Source organism: Myodes glareolus, chromosome 8, assembly GCF_982192425.1.
Source record: "Myodes glareolus chromosome 8, mMyoGla1.1, whole genome shotgun sequence".
NCBI classification, from domain to species: domain Eukaryota; kingdom Metazoa; phylum Chordata; class Mammalia; order Rodentia; family Cricetidae; genus Myodes; species Myodes glareolus.
Genome location: NC_142033.1, coordinates 31814752 through 31839413, shown reverse-complemented (window position 1 = coordinate 31839413; position 24662 = coordinate 31814752).

The following is a 24662-nucleotide window of genomic DNA, read 5'->3' as shown; positions in this document are numbered from 1 at the left end:
CCTTCCTTTACTTTCGTTTTTCTTTCTTTGTTGTTTGGTTTTATTTTGCAGGCCCCACATACACAGTTATAACAGCTGAGTGTCCATGATCCAGCAGCCCTGTCAAACCCAGAAGACAATGTCACAACTCTCTTCCGGTCCCTTGGCACCCGCAGTCCGTCTACTGCCCGTACCGTGACTGTCTCTGAGCCTGGGAGAGTGTGCTCACTATACTTATTTGATTTTTCACACTGGTGGCTAAAAAAAAAAAAAATCAGGCAGCTTTAACTTCCCATGAGACGTGCAGGAGTGGTCGAGCAAAGATGAGCCAGTATGCTAAAGATCACACAGTTGGTTGCTACAGAGCAAGGATTAGTATCCTAGGCCACGCCCCCTTGACAGCCAATGTTGCACTGTGCTTCTCAATGGGAAGCTATTAATAACTGACAGGGATTGAGTAGCAGTGAGCAATTCTTCATTGTGCCAGACTGCCCCAGACATTGCAGGACCTTTTGAATTCCTGGTTCCTGTCAGTAGAAGGTTTCCTGACAGTCAAATGCTCCTATAGCTCCCCATTTCCCTCCTATGGAGGGCTGGCGCTGTCTCTGGGGAGAGCAGTGGTAGCCAAGTTGCTCTTGCTAGGGATGAGAAAATGAAGTCACCAGAAGCCGAAGGGACTTGGTGGCTCTTCACATGTTTGCTAGGTGCTATTAAACAGCTGTCATTAATATTCTCCTCCAGCCTCATCTGGGAGGCACCAGGAAGCTGACCCCGGCACAGTGCTCATTTATGCACGTGTTCCACAAATAGCTCCTGCTTATACAGTGAGCATTTTGTGCTCTGTACAGGGGATGTGATGTTGAAGTGGGACCCCGGACTTCTCCTCAGGGAGTTGTGGCATAAAGATGGCGGGGGTGGGGTCTGGGCACCAATGAACAATTACAAGAGAAGAGGCCTTCAGCATTAGGATGGGGTCCCACGGCGACGGAAGAGCCTAAACAAGGCCGGACAACTGAGATTCGAACGCATAAGGAACAAGATATTCCCAACATGGTCCAGAACTGGGCCAAGGTGGAATACAGAAAGCTCTTCCTTAATGAGCTTGTTGTTAATGAGCTCCTCATTAATGTTTCAATGGAGACAGGACCATCAGATGCCAGGGAAAACATTTCAGAGTTTTAAGACTCACTTCGGGGAGGAGCTAGCCGAGATGCAATTTCCTTTATAGTTCAGCTTTTGTCGGGTCCACTGAAGATCGTAAGCAATGCAGTCCCAGATGGTTTTTATGATGTATACCCATGGGTTCACCCTACGCTGGATGGATGCTGTGATCTGAATGTTTGTGTCCCTCTAAAACGCCTGTGCTGAAAGCCAGTCTCCCAGTGTGATGGTGTTAGAAGGTGTTGCCTTGAGGACATGGTGGCTCTTCAGGCAGAGATAGGGCTGTGCTCTCAGAAAAGGAGCCCCGGGGACCTGCCATCTGAATGGGTAACACAAAGCCCCACCTATAAAGCAGAAGACAGGCCATCATCTGAATCAAATATGTAAATGCCCTTGTCTTGGTTTTTCAAGACCCCCAGAATGAGGAGAGGTGAATTTTTGTCATTTATGAATTACCCAACTCATGGTGTTTTGTTATAGTAGCTCAAATGGACTAAGCCACTAAGTTATTAAAATAATGTCATACAGAAGAATAATTTGCTTTCCCTCAAAAATGTTTCTACAAAGTACTGAGGGCACAGCCTCACCACCTTCCACCTGCCCATCCATCCATGGGACAAGAGCAAGCGGCCCCTCTCTGAGCACACAGTCCTGAGGAGGCAGGGCAGGGCCAGCCGAGGGGCCTCCTGCAGGTGATTTTAGTTGGGCACTGAGACTTTTGCCTCCAGGGTGGTCAGAAAAGGCTCTCAGCTCCGATTTGGGGTGCTCTCTGCTGACCCAGAAGGCCAGCAGTTCAAGCACTGGCTGGGGACAATATGTGACAAAGGAAGGAGCCTCAAGGGACGGGGGTGTCCGAGAACCGCAGAACTCCCTCTGCTTCCAGAAGGTGAAGTGTCAGCTGTCTGCAAATGTCCCCCTGTGTAAGGACTCAAAGCCTCGTCCCCAGCTGCTCTGACGGGATGAAAAGTCACAACTGTGCCACTTGTGTCAGAAGGGACACAGCGTAGGGAAGGACTCAGTCACTGGACAGGCTGGTGATAGGGGTAGCTGATAGCTTAGATTTCAACTTCAAAAAAGCAGAGCTGTCAGCCTTAGCTCTCCTTGCGGCTTCTGTGGGAGAAGATTTTTACTTAACCCAGACACTGCGCCAGATACCGCTGAAATAATTTATGGAGTAAAATAATGGCTGTCAGATGTATTTTTTTCTAATTCTCTTTTCTCTGCCCATCATTCACATTCTATTTATCACCTAAGAGCCGCTCTTAATTTCTAACGTTCACCCAGCCTGTGCGCCCAAATCCTTCCTGCAGTTCAGAATCTGCAGTTCATCACCGTGCTGATGACACCAGAGAAGCATTGAGACGAATGGCTATTCCTTAGGAGACCTGCATTCATTCACTTTCTGCGCCCAGGGCTTAGCTTGAGGTTCCAGGCATATCTTGTGCTTGTCAGACATTCCACTGACCCCCAGCAGGCACTGAGGAGACATTTATATGTTTGAGGACCCCACCCATATGGTCAAGATTCTCTCAGGAGAGCTCCGTCATCTTCCCTCCTCTCCCCTCGGGAGAAGACATTTGACTTTTCAGTCCTTGTTCATTGCCTTCATCACTGCTGCATCTAAATCCAGAGTCTTTTGGCTCTACAGTTTCTTGCTGAAGCTATAGTTAGAGAGTCTGGGGTATGTTACAAGGTTTTCTTGAATTTTTACATGGTGCTGCACTGTTGGAACATAGTCCAAGAATGGAGTCATGTGAGGAGAGTCCTGAGTACTTGCCAGAAAACCCCAAGAAACCAAGCCAAGAGTCTTGTGACCTCAGTTTCTTCAAAAAACACAGAATTGCTCTTGAATGATACTTGCATGCGTATACTTTCTCAGGTATAGTGGATAGGAGTGAGTTTACTTCAGACTATTCGTGCCAACTGGCTATCATTATTTGTTGATATGCCTCTATAGAAAACATGTTTCTTCTGCAAGCAGCCTGTCTGCCAGGTGTGGGTTGTTCACCATGTGCAGCTTGTCCTTGTGATTGGGCAATTTACCCATGTGACGCCTCTTTACCCTCAGAGTATAAACTGTCTGATGTTCTCCCAGGCCCCACTACCTCTGGAGCGGTAGACCATGCATATCAAGTAATTCCAGCTCCCAGAGGAGCAGGCATCAGTAGCATGAGTTCCAGGCAAGCCTGGGTGGTACAACGAGATCCTTTTTCAAAAGCAGTTATTCTCAGTGTATGGGAGATAACTTAATCAGCAAAGTGTTCAGGAGGACATCGGTTCAGTTCCCAGAACCCATGCAAGTAAAGCCACACAATGTGTGATTGTACCTGCAATGTTGGAGAGGGGCATGAACAAGTGGATTCCTGGTTAGCCATCCTGGCCTAGATCGTAAGTTCTAGGTTAGCAAGGGACATTGTCTGGGTAAAAAAAAAGGAGGAAAAGGAGGAGCAGTGTATCTGAACAACAATACCTGAAGTTTGTCCTCTGAGTGTCATACACAGGTACACACAAATGTGTGACCCCATGCATATTTATATACTGGCAGAAGTTATTCCTGTTTTTCACCTAAATAATATTAATCACTTAAATGCTTATTTAGAAATGCATAGTCCCTGTGCTGAAGCAGTTAAGAGCATGGACTGCTCTTGCAGAAGATCCAAGTTTAGTTCTTAGCACCATCCTGGGTGAATCACAGTAGCCTGCGGTTAACTCAGAAACTCACAAACGGTCTAGGCACAGAGGATAATTGTCAGTGGAGTGTTCATATAGGACATCTGTGTCACAGTCCCTCTTTCCCGGGTTCAAGGACCGTTCGTGATGAGGTGGCAGAAAGATTGTAGCAGCCAGATGTCAGGGAGGACTGGAGCAAAGCGGTGTCATTTGGACGCGACACGACTAAGGCACACGTGTGGACATGGCGGCTGGATGGCCTTCACGTGACCTGCACAAGATCAATCCAGTCAGCACTCCAGCAGGTGGGGTGGTGGGCAGGGTGGGGGTGGGGTAGAGGCTCATGAACCCCAACAGCTAGCTGAAGAGTCGATGGCTTCTGGGGGAGAGATAGTCCATTTTAAGGCTGTAGCTCCCCGAATGCCGGTCATGCTCCAGTGGACGGCCCAACACCTCTGAGTCTATAGCCAGCACAAATTGGAATAAGTTGGTTATTAAAAGCATGAGGTTGGGGGGAACTGGAGAGACAGCTTGGTTAAAATCACTGTCTATTCTTCTAGAGAACTCAGCTTTGATTGACAGCGCCCACATGGCTTGGAAGCATTTGCAACTCTAGTTCTAGGGGCTCTGATGTCCTCTCCTGGCCCACGCAGGCACCAGGATGCAAGTGATGCACAGACATTCAGGCAGGCAAAACGCTCAAACAGGTAAAATAATTAAAAGTTAAATTGAAAAGGTAGAAAAAGAAGACACGAAGTTGAGAGTGAGGGTCAGAGGTGGGCATCTAAGATAGCTAGTCTTGGTTGCCAGCTTGACATGCCTGGGAAGAGGGATGTTCCAAAATGCATCCATCAGAGTGGCCTATGGGGCATTTTCTCAATGACTGATGTATGAGGGTTTAGCCCACTGTGAGTGGTACCATCCCTGGGAAGGTAGGCCTAGGCTATGGAAGAAAGTTGAATCATAGTTGAATATGAGTCTAGGAGCAAGCCAGTAAGCAGTATTTCTCCATGAGTTCCTGCCTTGACTTCCTTCAATAATGTACTATACCAAGTGAGATAAAATAGACCCAGGTTGCTTTTGGTCATGGCATTTATCACAGCAATAGAAAGCAAAATGGAACAGGGTGAATTTGGGAGGGGTTAGAGGAGCTGAGGAGAGGTAAATATAGAACAAATATATTTTGTTTTTATATAAAATTATAAAAACTAATGATGTTTTATTAATAAAAATGTAGTTCTCGGCCGATGGCAACGACTGAGAAGGTTCTAGAGTGTTGGCTAGTGATTGGGGCTGCTGTGCAGGAGTCTTCCTGAGACAGTTGCCTGTCCCATGGTGGGCATTTTTGTCTGCATTTCCTAGACACAGCAATGAAGATAGAGACATGGAAGTCTTGACTGCTGGAGGTTTCAAGTTCTAGATACATCTTCGCTCTATTCAATCCTTAGGGGAGAGTCATAATCATAGGAGACTATCCGATGTCAACCATTTCGCCAAAAGCAGTTAGTCAACTTCGAAGCCTGTTAGAGAGACTTTAAAGAGACTATGAAAGTTTGAAATTGAAGGGAAAATGGTGTGTGTGTGTGTGTGTGTGTGTGTGTGTGTGTGTGTGTGTGCACTTGCACTCTGTGAACACTCATCTCTGAGGAGGGTAAGGGTTTTCCCAGAAAAGGACCCTCCAGAGAATTAGAATCCTGCTTCCAGAGCATCTTGCCAAAGCATTCTGTTTTTCAGAATTGTCCCCACCCAGCAAAACAGTCTGTACCTTCCTAGTCTTGTCTTTAGCCCCCCTTCTCTAGGCTCTGCCTGCTTCACCTGCTGTGGGACAATGGTCTTGTACCCTGTAAAGATTTGTCAGTTGTATTGCTTTAAATAAAATGCTGATAGGCCAGTAGCCAGGCAGGAAGTAATGGTGGATCAACTAGGCAGGAAGTACAGGTGGGGCAATGAGAACAGGAGAATTCTGGGAGGAAGAAAGACTGAATCTGCAGATGCAGAGGAAGTAAGATGAGAATGCCATGCTGATAAAAGGTACCCAGCCACGTGGCTGACACAGACAAAAATTATGGGTTAATGTATGATGTAAGAGTTAATAAGAAGCCTGAGCCAACAGGCCAAATAGTTTATGGTTAATGTAGGCCTCTGTGTGTTTCTTTGGGACTGAATGGCTGTGGGACTGGGTGAGACAGAAACTTCTGTCAACATTGACCTTCCACCTGGCCCTCACAGGCTTCTTTGGTTAGACCACTGCTCCTTTTCTTCCTCTTAGCCTTCCTTCCTTTGCTCTTCCTTCAGCAAATGTCATTCCTCCATCAGATTCATTCTACAGCCACAGATGGCTCCTCCAAACTCTGGAACTGACCACCCTCTCTCCAGCCTAAAATGAAGAGGTTCTCAAAGCACCTATGGGATAGTGATATATGTATATATGTATATAGCACATATACAGACGCTGTGGGACCTTTGAGAGAGATCACTCTCAGCACTCACGAGCTACTGCTGACTTCTTCTGCAGTTCCTCATCCCACCTTAAACTCCTGCAGCTCTGTGCCTGAGCCTCTTTTCTGCCCTTTCACCTTGAATGACCTTTCCTTTCCTATCCTTATGGGAACTTCATTTAAAAAGAAAAGGCATCTCTGCCGCTGAACTTCCAGCTTCCACCAGCTCTCACTCTGAACTCCCAAGAATCTCCCAGTGCTTGTCTCTTTGTGCAAATAATAGCATTCTCTGAGAAGCACAGTGCAACATAGGCTGCCAAGGGGGTGTGGCCTTGCATGCTAATCCTCACTCTATACCAACCGTTTGATTTTTAGCATAATAACTCATCTTTCTGTGCATCCACTCCTTCATGTATGGGTTTCAAGCTGCTTGGGGAACAGTGCCCTCATGCACGTGGTTTATTTCTCCCTCCTTTGCAATGCCTAACATAACACTTAGGATTGGGACTGTTTTCACTGAAGGGCAGAATCTGTTCTGCTTTAGAAATAGCCTTTACTCTCAAGCGGTAGTCGCGCAGAAGGCTCTCAGATGCCCCTTAAAGCTTCTGTGTTTTTCTCCCATGGACTCTTCAAAGGTTTTGAGTGTAAACCTATGACCTTTGGGGAGCAGTAGACCTTTGAAGTGGGGCATGGAGTAGGTAGGAATGCTTTTCAGGCTGTGGCCGGTGAGATATTTTTAATGTGGGAGGGGTCGTAGGTAAAACAATAACAACACAACAGCAAAATGCACAGGGTAAAGTATTTTTTTTTATCTGTTTGTCTATAACTGAATCGATGTAATCTTATAAAGTACACATCTGCCGCTGTGGCCAGAGGCTGGCAATGAGATGATGAATCAATATTCAGGTTTATGAAGAGCTGCGATAACTCCTGTGTGAGAAAAACAAACATTCAAAGAATCAAAGTGTCACTGACACAAGACCCAGGGCTACGATGTCGCCCAGTTAGCAGAGTGCTTGCCTGGAGTACACAAAGCCTCAGGTTCAGTTTCCAGCACTATGGAAGCCCAGCAGAAGGGCAGTAGAGGTAAATCTGAGGTTCAAGGTCATCCTGAACTATTTTGAGGCCATCTGAGGCTGGCCTCAAGCCCCAGCTCAAACAATAAAATGAGGTTGTAGAGATGCCTAGCAGTTAGAACTGGCCTTTCTGGCTGAAGACAGGGGTTTGGTTCTCAGCACCCATCTGATGGCTCAAAACCACCTATAACTCCAGGTCTGGGGTATCCAGTGCCCTCTTCTGACTTCTTTAAGCTCCTGCACACTCATGGTGCATACACATACATGCAGGCACTCACACATAACGATACACAAAACATAAAATTCAAAATAGTGAAAGAATACATAAAATATAATGTAATCGGGCTACATAAAGAAACCACTTGTCACTCAAGGTGCTTCTTCAAGCCTCTCTGGTTCACTGCTGAGAATGTTAACTGTGTCTTACTTTGGTTTCTTCTATCCTCTGTTCTGCTGGCTCCAGATAAAAGCCGAGCAGATGCCTTCATTAGTTGGTTTCCTTTTGAAATTAACACCAGTGTTGGACAGCCAGCCCGGGTTCTGAACTCACCCTCACACAGCCTTCTGAGACTCCATTTTCTTGACTCTCCTTTGGATGCCCAAGAAGTGTTTGCCTCAGCCACTCACTTGCTTCCTGTTATCAAAATCAGACGTCCTCTTGGGATCCCCTGATATTCTTCTTTTATGTACTCTGTGTTGAGAAACTCCTGTCATCTCAAATCATCCCAGTGGTGATGGGTCTTGCTGTCTACCTGAGGGCCTAGTCTCATGACTGTCTTCCTATTGCTTCATATTGCCTTCCCATTCCCTCATATCAGGTCACACCCATCTTCTGACCCGCACAGTCTATTTTTTTCTTTCCATTCATTCCCACCCTCCTTGGAATCATCTTTTACTCCTCCTCCTCTTTAAGATGCTGTCTGTTTCAAGGTGAACCTTTTCTAATTATTTTCTTCTACTTCCTACGCCCTTGCCCAGGTCTTACCTCCTCACATTTAGCACCGGGCCACCATCTGTGTAAGATACTCAGGGTGGACGATGCCTCTTTGTGACCGTTCTTCTCTGTGTTCGTATTGAAGGGCCTCTAGTTATTGAGGAGAAGGATGGCAACACATGTGGGTGAAAATTTCTTCTCTTCACCTATGCACTCAGGGCTGGATAACCCAGTTCTCTCCGTGCGTAGCTCTGCTATGTGAGCATCTTGAGGGGACCTGGTAACAGGAAGATTCAGTTGGCATCTCCACACCTCTCTTTCTTCCCTCATTTTTACTAAAAATAACACAACGTATGTCAGATAGGGTGGTTTTAAACCCTACCTCAGTTATTTTGCTGGTCGAGACTGTGGGACACTTAGCCGTTTCTTTAAATCTCAATTTCTTAGATGTAAGGTGGCTATAGCGACACTACTAAGCTATTGGGAGGGCTTAAGGCACAAATACATGTGTAAGGCGCTGGGAAGGCTTTGTGAGCAGTGTCTTAGCATGCTGGATAGTGTTCTGGCTGTTCACATTCTCTACGTTTCTGTTGTGCCTGGAAGAATTATGATGCATGCATTCACCGCCATATTTGTCTCCTTGGAGACAAGAAGACTATAAATACATTGACCATCTTTTCTGCTTGTTTTTTTTTTCCATCTCTGCATTACCTGCTAGTGGTATTGTAGACTTTTAGAAAGACTTAGGAATTCATTATGAGGTTATACGACAAAGATGCTGGAAATCAAGCAAGGTTAAGATTGATGTTCACTAGCCAAGAAGGATGTCCTGTGAGGATGATGATTTTTGCACTGAAAACTCATCAGCCAGCCTTCAGAGGGAGCATTGGGTGTGCAGAGTGGGTCTACACTCCCCTGCATCCTATTTGGAATCCAAACTCAGCCTCTCTTCCTGCATTCCCAAATGTCAGTGCAACTCAAGGCCAGAGCTTCCTGGAGGAAATCATCCCATCCCCACCTCCAGCCACTCAGGATATTCCACTTGACTATTGTTGATGGCTCTGTTGCATCTCACCTTTCTTTCTCTGAGAAAACACATCCCCGTATGAAGGCTGTTTTTTTGATCACTTAGGTCCTCTTCGGGAATTGATGTCTCTTTAGCAAACTAGAGTCCAGGGGATGAGCAGTCCTCGGAGATCCTGTGACCTTTGTGGTTGATCTGTTTCTGTTTTCTATAACTAAACGATAATGCTGGACAGTTTACAAACTGAGTAAGTTTCAAGCCATGTTTTGGGAGGTTCAAAGTACACTCCAATGGGGCCATTGACATCGTGGTGGGACAGGTGCTGAGGAAGAAATCCCACTGTGAGCTAGGAAGCCAGGGAGACTCTAAGGTCATCTGAGAGCCGTATGAATCCATACTGAGGCTAGAACCCCAGTGATTATGTGACCTCTTCCTGAATCACATCTCTTAAAGGTTCCAAGACCCATGACATCATTAGACTGGGGAACCATGCGTTCAACGTGACACATGAACTCCTATAGGGACAGAACTCATGTAGACCACAAATGACATTTCTCACCCTCATATTTCCCCTTTTCACAGCCTTGGGTTCTGGCTTCCTCCTGGGTTCTAATCGCCGCTTTCCATCCTTTTCATTTCGAGAAGGGTGGAGCTACTGACTGAGGCCATGCTGTGTCTTTACCCAGGAGCAGTGAACAAGGACAGGAACCTCTTGATCTGGGATCATGATGCTTTTCTCTACATCATAGTAAGAGGTGGAAGTCAAGTGCCAGTCAGGAGACACCCTCAGGGCCTGATCTTGGCCTTGGGCCTTTTTGAATTTTTATTTTGAGTGAGATTAAATCATTTTTGCATATTTATGGGGCACAGTGATTTTCTTTGTGATAATTTTGGGATGGAATCTAGGGCCCTCATCTTGCTAGACAAGCACTTTGCCACTGATTTACATTCCCAGCCTTGGCATGTGTGTGTGTGTTTGTGTGTGTGTATGTGTGTGTGTGTGTACATATAGGTATCCCAATTCCACTCTTCTAATTATTATAAAATATATGTCATTGTCTCTTCTAGCCACCCCGCTGTATATTAAAACCTGGCATTAATTCTTACCGCTAACTTTCTGCTTAGATCTGTTGAGAATTTTTTATTTGGAAATATTAGGGTTCCTTGAATAAGCCCAACTCACTGCAAAAGAAGAGAAAGTTTAAGTCAAGATATTCGAACATCTTTCTTACTCAAGGTCCTCAGGGACCACCCATGTGGAGATTAAAGTGTCCATCACATCCCTGGGCTCCCCCCGGGATCTAAGAGCTGGCCTTGCCTCCTTCCCACCCCGCCCCCGCCCCCGCCCCAGCATGCACGCGCAGAAGACATCCACTCTGCTGCACACCTCCTTCCCTCAGGATTTGAAAACGGAGAATAATATAAGTGAGTCAGTAGTGGGAGGACCTGACCTACGCCTCCGCCGCTGATTTTTAAAAGCCCCAAATGGGCGCCATGCTCTTTGACTCCCTTGGGGTGACTTGGGCTCCAGGTGCTTTTCACAGAATGATGGAAGCTGAAGGCAGCGGAGAGGCAGAAAACCTGCTAAGGGAGAAACATTCCAGTGCAGCCCTCCCAGGATGGCGCACAATGTTCTCACAGAAATAAGCTAAAAACTACAAAAACAACAACAAAACCCATCTCAGACACACTGTGGATTGTCTGGTTTCTGAGCATGCTGGGTTTCCATTTTCCCTGTCCCCCATTACACTCTTACTTGCAACAGCCACCACCAGCTGCTATTGTATGGTGTGTGTGTGTGTGTGTGTGTGTGTGTGTGTGTGTGTGTGTTTGTGTCCGCGCGCACTCCCGTGCGCACGCGCATAAAATCCTGAATTTGGACATTAATGCACATAGGATCCACTGAGCTCATTTCTTTTCAATTTCCCCCTTCTTTCCCTAGCAAACTGCTATTTTGTGCCTCTGTTGCAAGTAGGTCATGTTTTTGACTTTACCAAGAGGAAGCCAGAGGCCTTCAGTGGAAAAGAAAGAGGGTTCCAGTGCCCACAAAATACAGATGCTCAGGAAATGGGGGGACTTGTGTGGCTTACACGTGGGGAACTTCTCAGCAGCAGCACCCTGGCCTGTGTGGGAGGCCCCCTCCCGCCCTCCTCAGTGTCTCCCAGTCTGCCTGACTCCATGTGTCCCTTGGAATAATTCAACTTCTTATCTAAGGTTCAGACCAGCTTCCTTGAATCACCAACTGCTTGATTGCGCAACAGATCGGTTATATAAGAGGATCTTAAGAAAGAACAAAATCCTGAGTGCTGTCTAACTGCCTCTCTCCAGTGCCCAGTTGCCGACTCCAGCAGGGGGGCCGCTTGGTCCACTCCCTGACTTGCATGCAGAAGCCACAGAGTGGGCCGTTGGCTTTGCTCGCGGGTGTTCACGGGTTCCCCACCATTTGTAATGTTTCCTGTGACTTCTCCAACCCCCAGCTCCACCTTAGTGCCCCAAAATACAGGCCTTAATTATCCCAGATGAAAATAGAAGTCTCCTCATCATTTATTTAGTCTTAGCACTTGCTCAAACTAATTGGTTGTCCTGCATCCCATACATAATAGAGGGACATGGAAGACGCTGACAGCTACTTAATGATGGATTATCCTGTCTGAGGACAGAGCACCAGGGCTTGCGCTGCACAGGGTGTTTAGCTGGACTAAAGTCACCTGAGGTGTCAGGCTATCTGACACCTGTGATGGTCAAGGGTAACTACCGAAAGTCAGACAGATGAGTTTAGTTGGCCTATCACGGTCCTCTCCCACTGCCCCATCTGAGTTCCAGGGTGGGAGGCTGGATCTGGACTTTAAGAGACGGAATCCCCATATCATGCGTAAGAGGGCTATGTCCTTAAATTCTTCACCAGCCTTAACACTGACAAAAGTCAGCAGGAGCCTGCCTATCATAGGCACCGTGGAGACAGATGACTCTGGGGAGAGCCTTAGCTTGGCGTTCGTTATCCACATGACATTAGATGAAGCTGTGTGTGTTCTTAGAGTCTCAGCTCCTCGTCAGTCTAGCAGGAGAGTGAGGCCTGGCCTTCAGGGTAATTTGGAAGATGACGTGGGAAGACCATTTCCTAATGCCGAATGTGGCCGTGCCCGCTGCAAGCTTAGACCCTACAGAAGGCCTTCCCTCCTTTGCATACACAGCACCTGCGAGATTTCCATAAAGATCTACTTCAAAGACCTGCTTGCCATGAGTAGCAACAACACCGAGACTTTGCTCTCCCTTGTTTTATTGGCGTGGTCCTAAGAAGATAAGAGGATCCTATGCGTGTTCCACCGAGAAAACTTAGACATTCACAAGTCTAAGACATTAAGACATTCACAATTCATTAGTGATTTCACAGGGACATGTGCTCAAGAGCCAGGCCATGAAGAAGGGTGACATTGGAATCCTGGGATAAACACATGGTTGTGGGAGGTTATTTAATCCCAAGGAGCCGCCACTCTCTCATTTCGTCTCCTCCAGCATATTGAACAGAGCCCTCAGCACGGCAGCTTCCCTGTCATCAAATTCACCGGGGCCAGTCTTGTTCATCGCCTTCTTCCCTCAAGCGTCTGCCGATCATCAATTTGGAAAACCACTCCCTACTTTTGACTTCTCAGGAACGTTGAAATCATACACTGCGCATCCTTTTAAGATAAGTATATTCCCCTTAGTCGCTTATCTCTGCCATTCTTCCATGTCTTAAAGGATCATTTGTTTTCAATGCTAAATCCTATTTATGGATTTTGCTTATGCATTTACTTGTATTTACTGTTCATTGGTGTTTTCCTTGTGTGTCTGTCTGTGTGAGGGTGTCAGATTCCCTGGAACTGGAGTTACCCACAGCTGTGAGCTGCCACGTGGATGTGGGAAATTGAACCTGTGTCCTCGGGAAGAGCAGCCAGTGCTCTTAACTGACGAGATGTCTTTCCAGTCCCCACTGTAGCTACCAAAGTTTCTTCCCTTCTCTCCTGGCAATTCGCAGGGCCATGCGACCTCCGGCTTCCTGGAGACTCTGCACTAGCTCTGGCTTGAGGGGATAACCTAGCTAGAACCTGGTTCTCTTTGTTATGGTGATTCCACTTGTATTCAAGGTCTTAGCAGTGGGCCAATAGCCTGCCTCCCCTAGCTGACCCTGCCCGAGGGGCCGGGAAGCTTTAATCTTCTCATACTGCTCCTGGTTGGAAGGAGGCCTTGCATTTTCGGTCCTTCTAGCCCACTGGTATAAATACCTGACTTGAGTTTAATAAAGGAGCCATTTACTCTTGTGAATGAGCTAAGGTTTCTTTTGTGTGTGTCTCTTTTTTCAACCCTCAGGACAATCGTCCCTTCTCGTGGGCCCGAGTTCAGGAAGCACGCAGCCTGGGTCGGGCGTGGGTATCCATTGGAAAGTGCCGACTCTTACACCCACTACATGGATTTTTAAAATCAATGTATTTGGCCACTCACTCATCGAAAGACATCTTGGTTGCTTTCATATTTTGAGAAATGCAAGTAAATACCTGTGTGCAAGTTTCTGTGTAAATACGTTTTCAACTCATTTGAACTCGGTGGAAGAATTAGTGTGACAAGAATATATTCTGTTTTGTGAGGAACTGTCAAACCGCCTTCCACAGGGGTTAGTACCCACTGTGCATTCCCACTGCATAATGAGAGTTCCTGTTGCTCCGTGTCCTTGTCGGCACTTGATGTCGTCAGGGGGATGTGGGCCGTTCTCATAGCTGCGCGATAGATAGCATCTCACTCTTTAATTGGTGTTTCTCTGATGATGCAGGATGTTGAGCCCCGCTCTTAATCTTCTTATTCATCTCACTGGGTTTTATTTCATTTATTAATATCGAATCTCCATCGAAAACAGTAATGCTTGCCCCCCGGGTCATTATGAGGAGTAAAGAAAATGATATATTTATAAAATATATAATATTTTTAACATATTAATTTGCTGATATTTGTGTGCGTGAGTCTGTTTGTGCATTGCGTGTAGGTGTATCGCATCTGCGCAGCGTCCATGGAGGTCAGAAGAGAGTGCTGGGTCCCTGGAATTGGAGTTGTCAGCCTCCACGTGGGTGCTGTGAATTGGACCCCGGTCCTCTGTTAGAGCTGCAGTTGTTCTTCAGTGACGATCCATCTCTCCAGCCCACGAATATAATAATTTTTGAGCAGTCTCAGTTTAGATCCAGTTTCTGTTTAACGCATCCCGCTCGAGTTGACGGAATTGGAGCAGTCGGCCACTTTGGTGGGGAGTCGGTGATGGGGAATAGCACTCACCTGGCACAGTGTAGTGGACCTCAAACCTTTTAGCCTTAACCTTGTTGTATACTTTAAAAAAGTGTAGTATGATGGTTGGCTTGTTGGGGTTTCTGTCCTGCCCGGTACCCCACAGCTGGCATGCCCCAAAGAGAAAATCAATCACACAGAGAACTCTATAAGTTATAAATTGATTGGCCCATTAGGTCAGGCTTCTTGTTAACTCTTATAACTTATATTAACCCATTATTCTCATCTATGTTAGCCACATGGGCTCAGTACCTTTCTCAGTGTTATAGCTTGCATGTTGCCTCTTCGGTGGTCTGCGCAGGAGTGGCTGAGGAAGTTTTCTCCTCCCTAGCCTTCTCCTATTCTCATTGCCCTGCCTCCACTTCCTGTCTGGTTGACCCACCTATACTTCCTGCCTGGCCAATCAGCGTTTTATTAAAATACATGATTGACAGAATACAGACAATTCTCCCACACCAAAAAAGTATTTAGGCCTCTATCAAACTTTTGTTTCTGAAAACTAAATCCCTATTATCATATGAGAAATCAGCAATAGAAACCGAAAATTATTTAATTTATTCAATAATTCATTGCAAATAAGTTTAAATATATTTTATGAAATTTCTATGTTTACAGATCTCTGAAAAGAATGTAGCAGGACCGGCGCTTTAGGAATGTCTTTACGAGATGGTTCAGTGATGATCATTAGACCCTCAGATCCGTTTTTCGGCACTCAGTCAGTTGCAATATGTTTTGGGGTTCAAGTCTATAAAGAAAATGTAGCTTCAGCCAGATGCAGAGCTGGGAAAAACATATGAAAATTTATCCTACAAATTCTTGGAAAGCAAGAGCTTCTTAGCCACACTCTGAGGACTTTTTGCATTAGCTCATGGTATCTGGTCTACAACTTGGCATTTTTTGGTTTGGCCAATGAGTCTCCATGGGTATGGCCTTGAGATAAAAGCAAATATTTTGGTGAAGCAAAATGCTCACCGTTGACATGAGGGGCTCATATGTAAATGCCCTGAGGCCTGGGAGCTGATGGAATGTTACAACAGCACAGCACAAGCCTGTGACTTTATCTTCTACACTGAGTAAGTAATAACCATTGTGGATGGGTGCGTAGACCCTGGAGATAGAAGTGGCTCCGTCCCCAGCCTTGCCGTATGTAAAGTGCATGGATCGATAAATAACTATATCTTACTATCTCTCAGTGTCCTCCTCTGTAAGATAGCCTACTTCAGTGGGTTCTCAAGAAGATTAATAAAGTAATATGCTAGAAGATTTGACATAGTGTATGCTTATATTAAATGCCTCACAAATGTCAGTCCATAAATCAGCAGCGCTTTTCTCACAATTTTTCACACTAGATGAGCCAGTATTAGTCAGCAGTAAGGGCCGTCTTCAGGAAGAGACCAGGAACACAGGATTATTGGCAAGCCAGTGTTCGAAATGGCATTTAAAATAAGTGAAATCCACTAAAGTTTGCGTTTATTATCTGGTGAGTTTCTTTAAAGACCGTATTTAGTAGCTGTGTCTCCAGGGTGCAAGGCAGATGAGAACTTACATGGTTTCTAGGTTCTCTGTCCAATCTTCACACTTTTGTCTAAAGCTACTTATTTAACTAGAGAGCTCTGTGCCTGACTTGAACCACTGTGCACTTTTCCTGGGTTAGTCTCATCACTTCATGCGTGTATTGGGCATCGGTTAGCTAAAGAAGAGTACCGCTAGGAGACATGGTTTTCTCACAAGGCTCCATTGCCACAGGCCAGAGCTGTCCAGCAGCTCTCTCTGCAAGGTGTTGGCTCCAGGTCTGCTGCAGGGGCATCAGGTCTGCAGGGAGGGCTGGGTCCCCTCAGGCTGAAACCCACCAGCATGGGCCAAGCCTCCTTGAGGACAGTCAGAAACATTGTCCATTCTTGTCGCCCTGACCTTGGTGTCGAGGGAAGCAAGGTTGCTTTCCGTGGAGCATCTCTGGCACACACACGGCCCAGGGCTCAGAGCTGCTGAACAGGGATGGGGGAGAGGGAGCGCCAGAGGGTCCAGTGTTGCCCCTTGGGTTGAGTGTGTGGATAAGCAACAGTGGTGTGTTCTGGGAAATGGTTTCACCTCCCTTCCGCCCTCCCAAACTGCCCCTGAGTCTTCTGTGTGGTTCAAGCTAGCCGGAATCCTGTAAGAAAGAGACATCCTGTTAAAAGACAATGGTGGCACAGTAGGCTGGCACCTAGACATTGTGTGTGCCCTGCGCTACCAGGCTTCTAAGCTTGGAGTGGGTGTGTGCCCTACTGGTGGACGGGAAGTTGAGTGTGTATCCATTCTACCAGCCTCACTGTGCTGCTAATCAGATTTTCTGTCTTTAGTGATACTTCTATTAGCTTGATCTATTAATAATTAAGAGAATCAGATTAAAAATTTAAGTTCTTAGGAAGGATTTGCTTTTCTTCTTCAAGCTGTCAATTTTTTGTTTTATATGTTTAAAGGCTAGGGGGTTCAATGAATTCAGCTATTTTTTTGTGTTTTCTTCAAGATTTTATTTTATATTCTGTGTGGATGAGTGTTTTGCTTGTGTATATGTATGAACACCGTGGGAGTGCAGCGCCACTGGAGGTCAGAAGAGGCAGCTGGGTCACCTGGAGCTGGAGTTTCAGGAGGTTGTCACAGTCACGTGAGTGCTGGGATCCAAGCCCCTGTCTTCTACAAGGATGGCCAGCGCTCTTACCCACTGAGGCAGCTCTCTAGCCCCAAACTCACTTCTTTTTTTCTCATTTTTTTTTTTCTATCTCTGCTAATCTGTTTGACACGGGGCCTCCATTTATCTAATTGAGAATAAAAGTGACTACGGAGCATGCGCGCTCCCCTGACGACGCCTCTGCTGATCATGGAGATGAGGGCCAGGAACCAACAGGCAGCGCAAACACAGTCACAACGGAACTGTCACCTCTCTGAGAACGACTGTCAACCTTTCATCGGACAGTGGACACTCCAAACTCCCCCCACCTGCTGGTGCCGGCCCATCAGCCGAGGACTCATTTTAACTCATTTTAACTCCCTAGGTTGAGTTGACAGACTAACCACACAACCAAATAACCCAAAGCCCTCCAAACTTCCGTGAATAGGGTTCTGCAGAGCACAATCACTTAGTCTAAATGATAATACACACGCACGCCCACAGACACACACAGAAGGATTGCCAACCAACCAAAAAACAACAGACTGTAGAGTCAGATCCGAAAAACTTTGATATTGAGGTTATTATTTTACATGAGATTATTTAGTAACGAGTTTCAAGAGATCAGGGAGGTTTGAGAATATGAGCAGTTGAAAAGGGCCGTGAGAATGAGCAAACAGCGCCCCCCCAAAGAATTCAGGACTATGCCTAGAAATTAGAGTCGCAAGAACTGAGCTTGAAAGTTGATTACATTTTGCAGCTGTTTAAAATTAATATAGAGTTACTACAAGATATCAACTACACTTCAAAGGCTTCCCAAGCAAGCATCCAAAACACATACACTCGAAACAGGTAAGTGGGTGGACCAGATGTGGCACACACACATTTACTTAGTCATTAAATGTAAAATTCTGGGGACTGGAGAGTTAGGTCAGCAGTTCAAAGCACCAGCTGCTCTTCTAGAGGGACCTGGGTTCAGTTTCTAGCACTCAATGGAAACTCCCAGGTGTCTGTAACTCCAGTCCCAGGGCATCCATTGCCCTCTTTGGGCATCCTTGGGCGCTGCATGCACCATAATACACAGACATCCATTCAGGTCAACACTCATACACACAAAAAATAGATAAAATCTCAAAATTAAAACAAAAATTATTCTGCATGATCTAACAGAGGTGAACTCTGAAAGCACTACGCCCAGTGAAAGGAACTGGAAATGCCATGTTGTATGATTCTGTTTATATGAAATATTCAACACAAATTCGTAGAGAGAAAAGGTGGTTCTTAAAAACAGGGCATAGAGGCAGAGTGCAGACCAGTGTCAAGGCAGAAGGGGGAGGCTTACAGTGGAGAGTTACCTTCCAGTGCCACAGGGCTTTCCTCTGGACTGAAGAAGATGTTGGCTGAGGCCGTGGAAGTGGCTTCACACAGCCCTGTGAATATGCAGAGTCCATTTTTAAATGGGTGATTTTATGTGTGTATGATTTTTGCCTTCATTGGCTACACTGGACAGACTATTTGACATGGTCAAAGTAGGGGATCATTGAGATGGAAAATAAATATCATTAAATTACTAATGATGTAACAGAGAGACAATGTGGCATGCAAGAGCTGTTAAAATGCCCAGAGGGTAGAATGAGAAATTCTAGAGGTCTGGAGGGAGGTAAAAGACCAGACTTGGCAAACAGCTCAGTTTCTAGAGTGCTTGCCCCTCAAGTATGAGGATCAGAGTTCAGATACCCTGAACTCACATAAAGACTGGGTGGATTTGGTATCTGGCCTATAATTCTAGCTCTGGAAGATGAAATCAGATCCTCAGAGCAAGAAGTCTAGACTAGACTCGTGTATATAGTGAGCGTTGGGTTTAATTTTGAGTTCTTGCCTGGCCTCAATACATGAGAAGAATTGAGGACAACTGATGTCAACCTGGGCCTTTCACCCACTCTCTACATGTGTGTACCCACATACTTGCCAGCAGAGTCATATGCACAGCACGCACATACATATACATATGTATATACATATATATACATATATACATATACATATACAGAGAGGATAAAGAGACAGAGAGACACAGAGAGAGAGGCAGAGAGAATAGAAAATTGTTTAAAGAGAAAAAGCACACTTACAGGGAACAAAACAGAATTTTCCAGAACTGTTTGTTGAAACACTCTAATTCTCAAAGCCAGGAGCCCCCAACAGTCCCAGAATGGAGAGATAAAAGGAAATTCACACCTGGGCACATGAATTAAAATTGTAGCATGCCTGAGGAGATCTCGAACTGTCAGGAAAATGATTCCAGAACAATAGCAATTAGACAGGTGTCCGGAATTCCCAACAGCAGCAATAAAAGACAGGAAGAAAGTACCGTGCGTGGAAAGAAAAAGAGTCATTGGCGTAGGCTTTCAAAGAGCGAAAAATAGTCTTCAATAATAAATGAAAAATACTGTTTTGAAGATAATGAAACAAAATTCTGGGAGTGTTGCCAACAGATAATCATCTTGGAAGAAAGTTCTAGGTTCGTCATCTAAATCCTAGCAAAAAGCTGAGCAAAGGGGACATCATCCAGCCCTTCTCACAGCCTTCAGAGAAGTGAGGTCACAGGGCTAAGCACTCCCTCAAAATTGAAGACATCTGGCCAGACAGGACAGATGAATACGTACAGTAAGAACTTACCAGAGAGACAGCCAAGACAGAAACCTCCCTTGGGAGTCAGTGCCCAACTAGAAGCCTTACAAGGAATCACCTGAAGATTGGAGCAGATTAGTGCCAGAGTTAAAATTCCGGAACGCCCAGTTACAGGGCTCCACACTTCAGTGTCAAGCCTCCATCAGCTTAAACACGTCCTCACAAGGAATATTGGAGAAAACCCCCATGTACTTCCAACCTGGGGAGGAAAATGGACCATTCTGAGGTACGCCAGAACATTCTAGTCCTCCTAAGAGACCCAGCCTCAGGAGGAATTACACATACTCTAGACATGGTTTGCCTTTGCATGGTTTCAATCACTCTGGTCAATCCTTGTTTGAAAATATTAAATGGAAAATTCCAGAAGTAAGTAATATACAAGTTTTAAATAATATTAATTGTGGTATATCGTTATGTTTGCCCAATTTGTGATTAGCTGTTGCGAATCTCTTACTGCATCTAACTCACAACTCACTCCTCTAGGTGTGTGTGCACAGGAGGAACATATAAGGAACATCCATCTGTGTAAGCGCTGGCATGATCCGCAGTGTCTACCGGTCTTAGACTGCCTATGGGCCTCTTTAATTGGTTCCGGGAACTCCTACTGTGCCATTCAATCTAAAACAACTTCAAAAGGCTTTGTTAGAACATGAGTTACGTTGCCAAATTCTCATACAGAAGCCATAACTAACCTTCAGAACCTTAAAATGCAAGTGAGTTTGGAGACTGGGCCCTTACAGAGGTAATTGGGTCGTGGATGGGTCATTAGAGAGCTTCTTAGTCTAATGGGTCTGTGTTCTCACAGATAGCGATGGGCCTGAATGTGCCTGCACACACACACACACACACACACACACACACACACACACACACACACGGGAATAATCCCATGAGCACTTTGGGGGACTCGAACCATCTGTAAACCAAGGAGAGAGACCTCAGGAGCAACAGATCCCTACAAACACTGAATCTCAACTTCTAGCCTGTAGAATTGTAAGAAAATGCATTTCTGTCATTTAAGCCACCCAGCTTGTGACATTTGGTTATGACAGCTCTTGAAAATGAACGGACTTAAAATAAGAGTAATTGTGATAGCCATAGTCACTCAGCACCCTGCCATCTTTTCAGTCCAGGTCCTTTGGAGAATTCCAAAGGTCAAAAGATGTGGCCACGTGCTGTGGGAAGATGTCTTCTGGAAACTTCATCCTCACAAAGGCACCTTTAGTCATGGGATTTGGCACCGGAGTAAGCTGCATCCTGCCCTGGGGCGGGTCCCACCATTGTCCTCTGTGGGCAGCCACAGGGAACCAAAGATGCCACACTGTCCAAGGGAAACGAAACCGCTTCTAAAGACAACAGTGGCCCTGGCTCCTGGGCCCGCCCTTCTCATCCGGTTTCAGTGTTCACATCTTTAAGACAAGAAAAGTCCTCTTCCTTTCATGTCCCACGAAGCTGGCGGCAAATGGGATTCCGTGTGCCGAAAGCGTTGGGTAACAGCGAGCCCGTAACGATCAGTTTAGACGGCGTCTCTCGCAGAAGCTCTTGCCGATCGCATTTCCGTGCCAGTGATAACATTAGGGGTGAGAATGTTTGTCTCTTCAAGACTTCAATTTCAGGACTTCAATTGCTCACGGGCTTTTATCATTTGTCATTTGTGTGCGTTAATCAAATTATTCAAATGTTTTCATTTCTTCCTATAAATGCACCCATTTAGGAGACACTTAGTATCGTTCCTCCAGCTAATTGTTTAATGATTAAAAAAAAAAAGGCTTCTTTCATTTTCTGTTTTCTCATCTCTCGTCTTTCAACACTGAGGTCATGTTTCTCCTCTGCGGCTCGGATATGTGCTAACTTTACATTTCTCTGAATTCATACGCGGAGGGCATTTCATTTTAGCCCAGTGTTTTCCCCCCTGGGAAGAGAAAGTGGTATTTATACCCTCCTAATAAATGCAAGACTTTGTTCTGCGGATCGTTTCTTTCTTCTCATCCCCTGGGGGACGGCTGGAAATCTGTGCAATCCTCGCTAAAAAAAAAAGAAGAAGAATGAAAGACAATATGATACACTCAGTCTCTGTTGATTACTTAAGGAGTCTGGTGACTGAAAATCCTGATCAAAGGGAAGGCAGAATAAAAGCCAAGACTGTGAGGTGAGAAGCTGTAGACAGCGGGGCTCATGAAGGGACCACTGAGCCTCTTGAGTTCTAGAATCTTCTAGTACCTTCTCCTTTCTCTTACTTGCTTTCCTCTTTGCTGTCTTATCCACCCCACTCTTTCTCTCAGTCTCTCGCTCTTTCTCTCTGTGTATGTGTGTGTGATTAATTTCTTTTACACTCTTATATTTGATTTTTCTTGGTTTTCAGAGATAGGGTCTCATATTCATTTAAGTTGGCCTGGAACACACCCAGCTATTGCCAACCTGGGGGTCACGACCCCTTTGTGGGGAGTCGCATACCAGCTACCCTGAATATCAGATATTTACATTATGATTTATAATAATAGCAAAATTATGGCTATGAAGTAGCAACATGTAGTGGTATTTCATTTGTATTTTAATAAGTAAAGCTTGCCTGAAGATCAGAGAGTAAAACAACCGCCCTGGTCAGCCTTACAGACCAGGCAGCAATGACACACACCTTCAATCCCAGCAGCCACACTAGCTTGCCATAGAAACCGGGTGGTAAGGGTGCACGCCTGCAATCCCAGCACTAGAGAGGATTATGAAACAGGAGGAGACAGCTCTCAGTCGGTCTCATTCTGAGATTCCTGGAGGCAGGATCACCATTTCAGACTGAGGTAGAGGTAAGAGCCAATGGCTGGCTGTTTTGCTTTTCTAACCTTCAGGTTGCACCCCAATTTCTGTCTCTGGGTTTGTGTTAATCATACTGCAGCAATGAAATAACTTCATGGCTGGGGGGTCACCACATGAGGAAGTGTGTTAAAGGGTCGCGGCCGTAGGAAGGTTGAGAACCACTACTGCAGTTCAGGGAGGCTTCAGGCCTGCAGTGATCCTCTTGCTCCAGCATCCTGAGTGCTGGGGTTACAGGTGGCAGCCACCGTCTCTGGCTTTGGTTGTTTTCTAAATTTTATTTTCTCTTCTCTTCTTCTTTTCGTACAAAGAAAGGCGTTGTGAAGTTGAGCATACACGAAAGCTGATCAAATATCAGTGTTACAGACTGCAGCCTGACACGACGAACACAATTCGAGATTGATAATCTTTCCTTTTATACCGAGGAAAATGCCAGCATGTGTTACTTAAAAAACAGACACTTTCCCCATTTGAGAAGAAACATGTTTTTAAGACAACAAGCCAAGGCATGGAATTGGTCAGACCTGAGACGGAGCCACTTTGTACAACCTGCCTGTCAGGAGGCCTCGCCAAGGGGATTTCTCTCTCTGAACTTCAGTTACCTGATCTGTGGGTTGGGACTGATGCCTCTCTTCCCAGACCAACTAAAGACTGAATTGAGATAAACACAAAAGAGCATGCCATCTTGTAAACTGGCACACAGTATGGAGCACGTATGGTTGTTTCACAGTGTGCTTACATGCTTTGGGGATTTGCATAAAGCCAATTAACTTAAAAGCATCATTTATAGAAAGCTTAACGTTTTGACATCACACACACACACACGTGTGTGTGTGTGTGTGTGTGTGTGTGTGTGTGTGTGTAAAGCAGGATGAAAGTATTCCACTCACTGATCAGCCTACTGCACACACCCACTTTTTATTGCTCTTACATTGCAAGAGCCTTGAGAAAACAAAGCAACGTCACTGTGTCCCATCAAAAACACCCATGTTCCTGCAAAAAGAAGGAAGAAAAAAGTTAAAACAAATCGTGAATATTTTAAATAAACAAGTAAATAAAATGTAAAAAAAAAAAAAAAAGGAAAAGGAAAAGGAAAAGGAAAAGAAAGCAACAAGTGAAGCTGGCAGAAGTCTCTGCTCTCCGGACCCCAGGCTAGCACAGTCTCCATGCCTACGGAAGGAGGGTCCTTCCCGACACCCTCTTCAGGCCCTGGTGGAGGCAGGGAAGAGAAGCAAAATGATAAAGCTTCACTTGATTTTTTTTTTCTTTTTTGACACATATGGAAAATGAAGCTGACTTTGCAGGTTATCTCAACCTCATAGGTAAGACCATGCTCACTTAAACGAGAAAAGATAACAATGTTTACAGTGTCCTTCCAGGTCAGAACTCCCACAGAGAGCAACTGAATGTGTCTCCAAAACATGTTCATGTACGGGGGTTCTGTCATACAAGTGAGACTTTGGTGTGCGTGTGTGTGTGTGTGTGTGTGTGTGTGTGTGTGTGTGTGTGATAGCATCGTGCCAGGGTACACTGGAAGGTTCATTTTACTCCAGTCAGCTTTAGGAATTCTTCGGGAACCAAGCATTTCTGTAGGACTAGGCTCCCCATCACGCAGGCCACGGTCCCGTTAATGCCCTGGGGCACGAGGGAGGGAGTCTGTTGAAATATTGACCTGACTCAGGAATAGTGAGTGGTTCCTCGGGTCACCATTTAATCATACACGGTCCTTCATCTTGCCATCTGGAGGAAGTAAAGGATTCATCATGGCTGCCATTTCACACAACAGTAGCATGCGCTCTGGAGCATCTGGGTTGAACTGATGGGTGCATTTGCTCCATTGCAGAAATCCCTGGGATAGTTGCTGCGGGACTTTGGACCTCAGAACATGAACACAATTGTATAGTCTGCTGTAAGCAGGTTTTCTAATTGT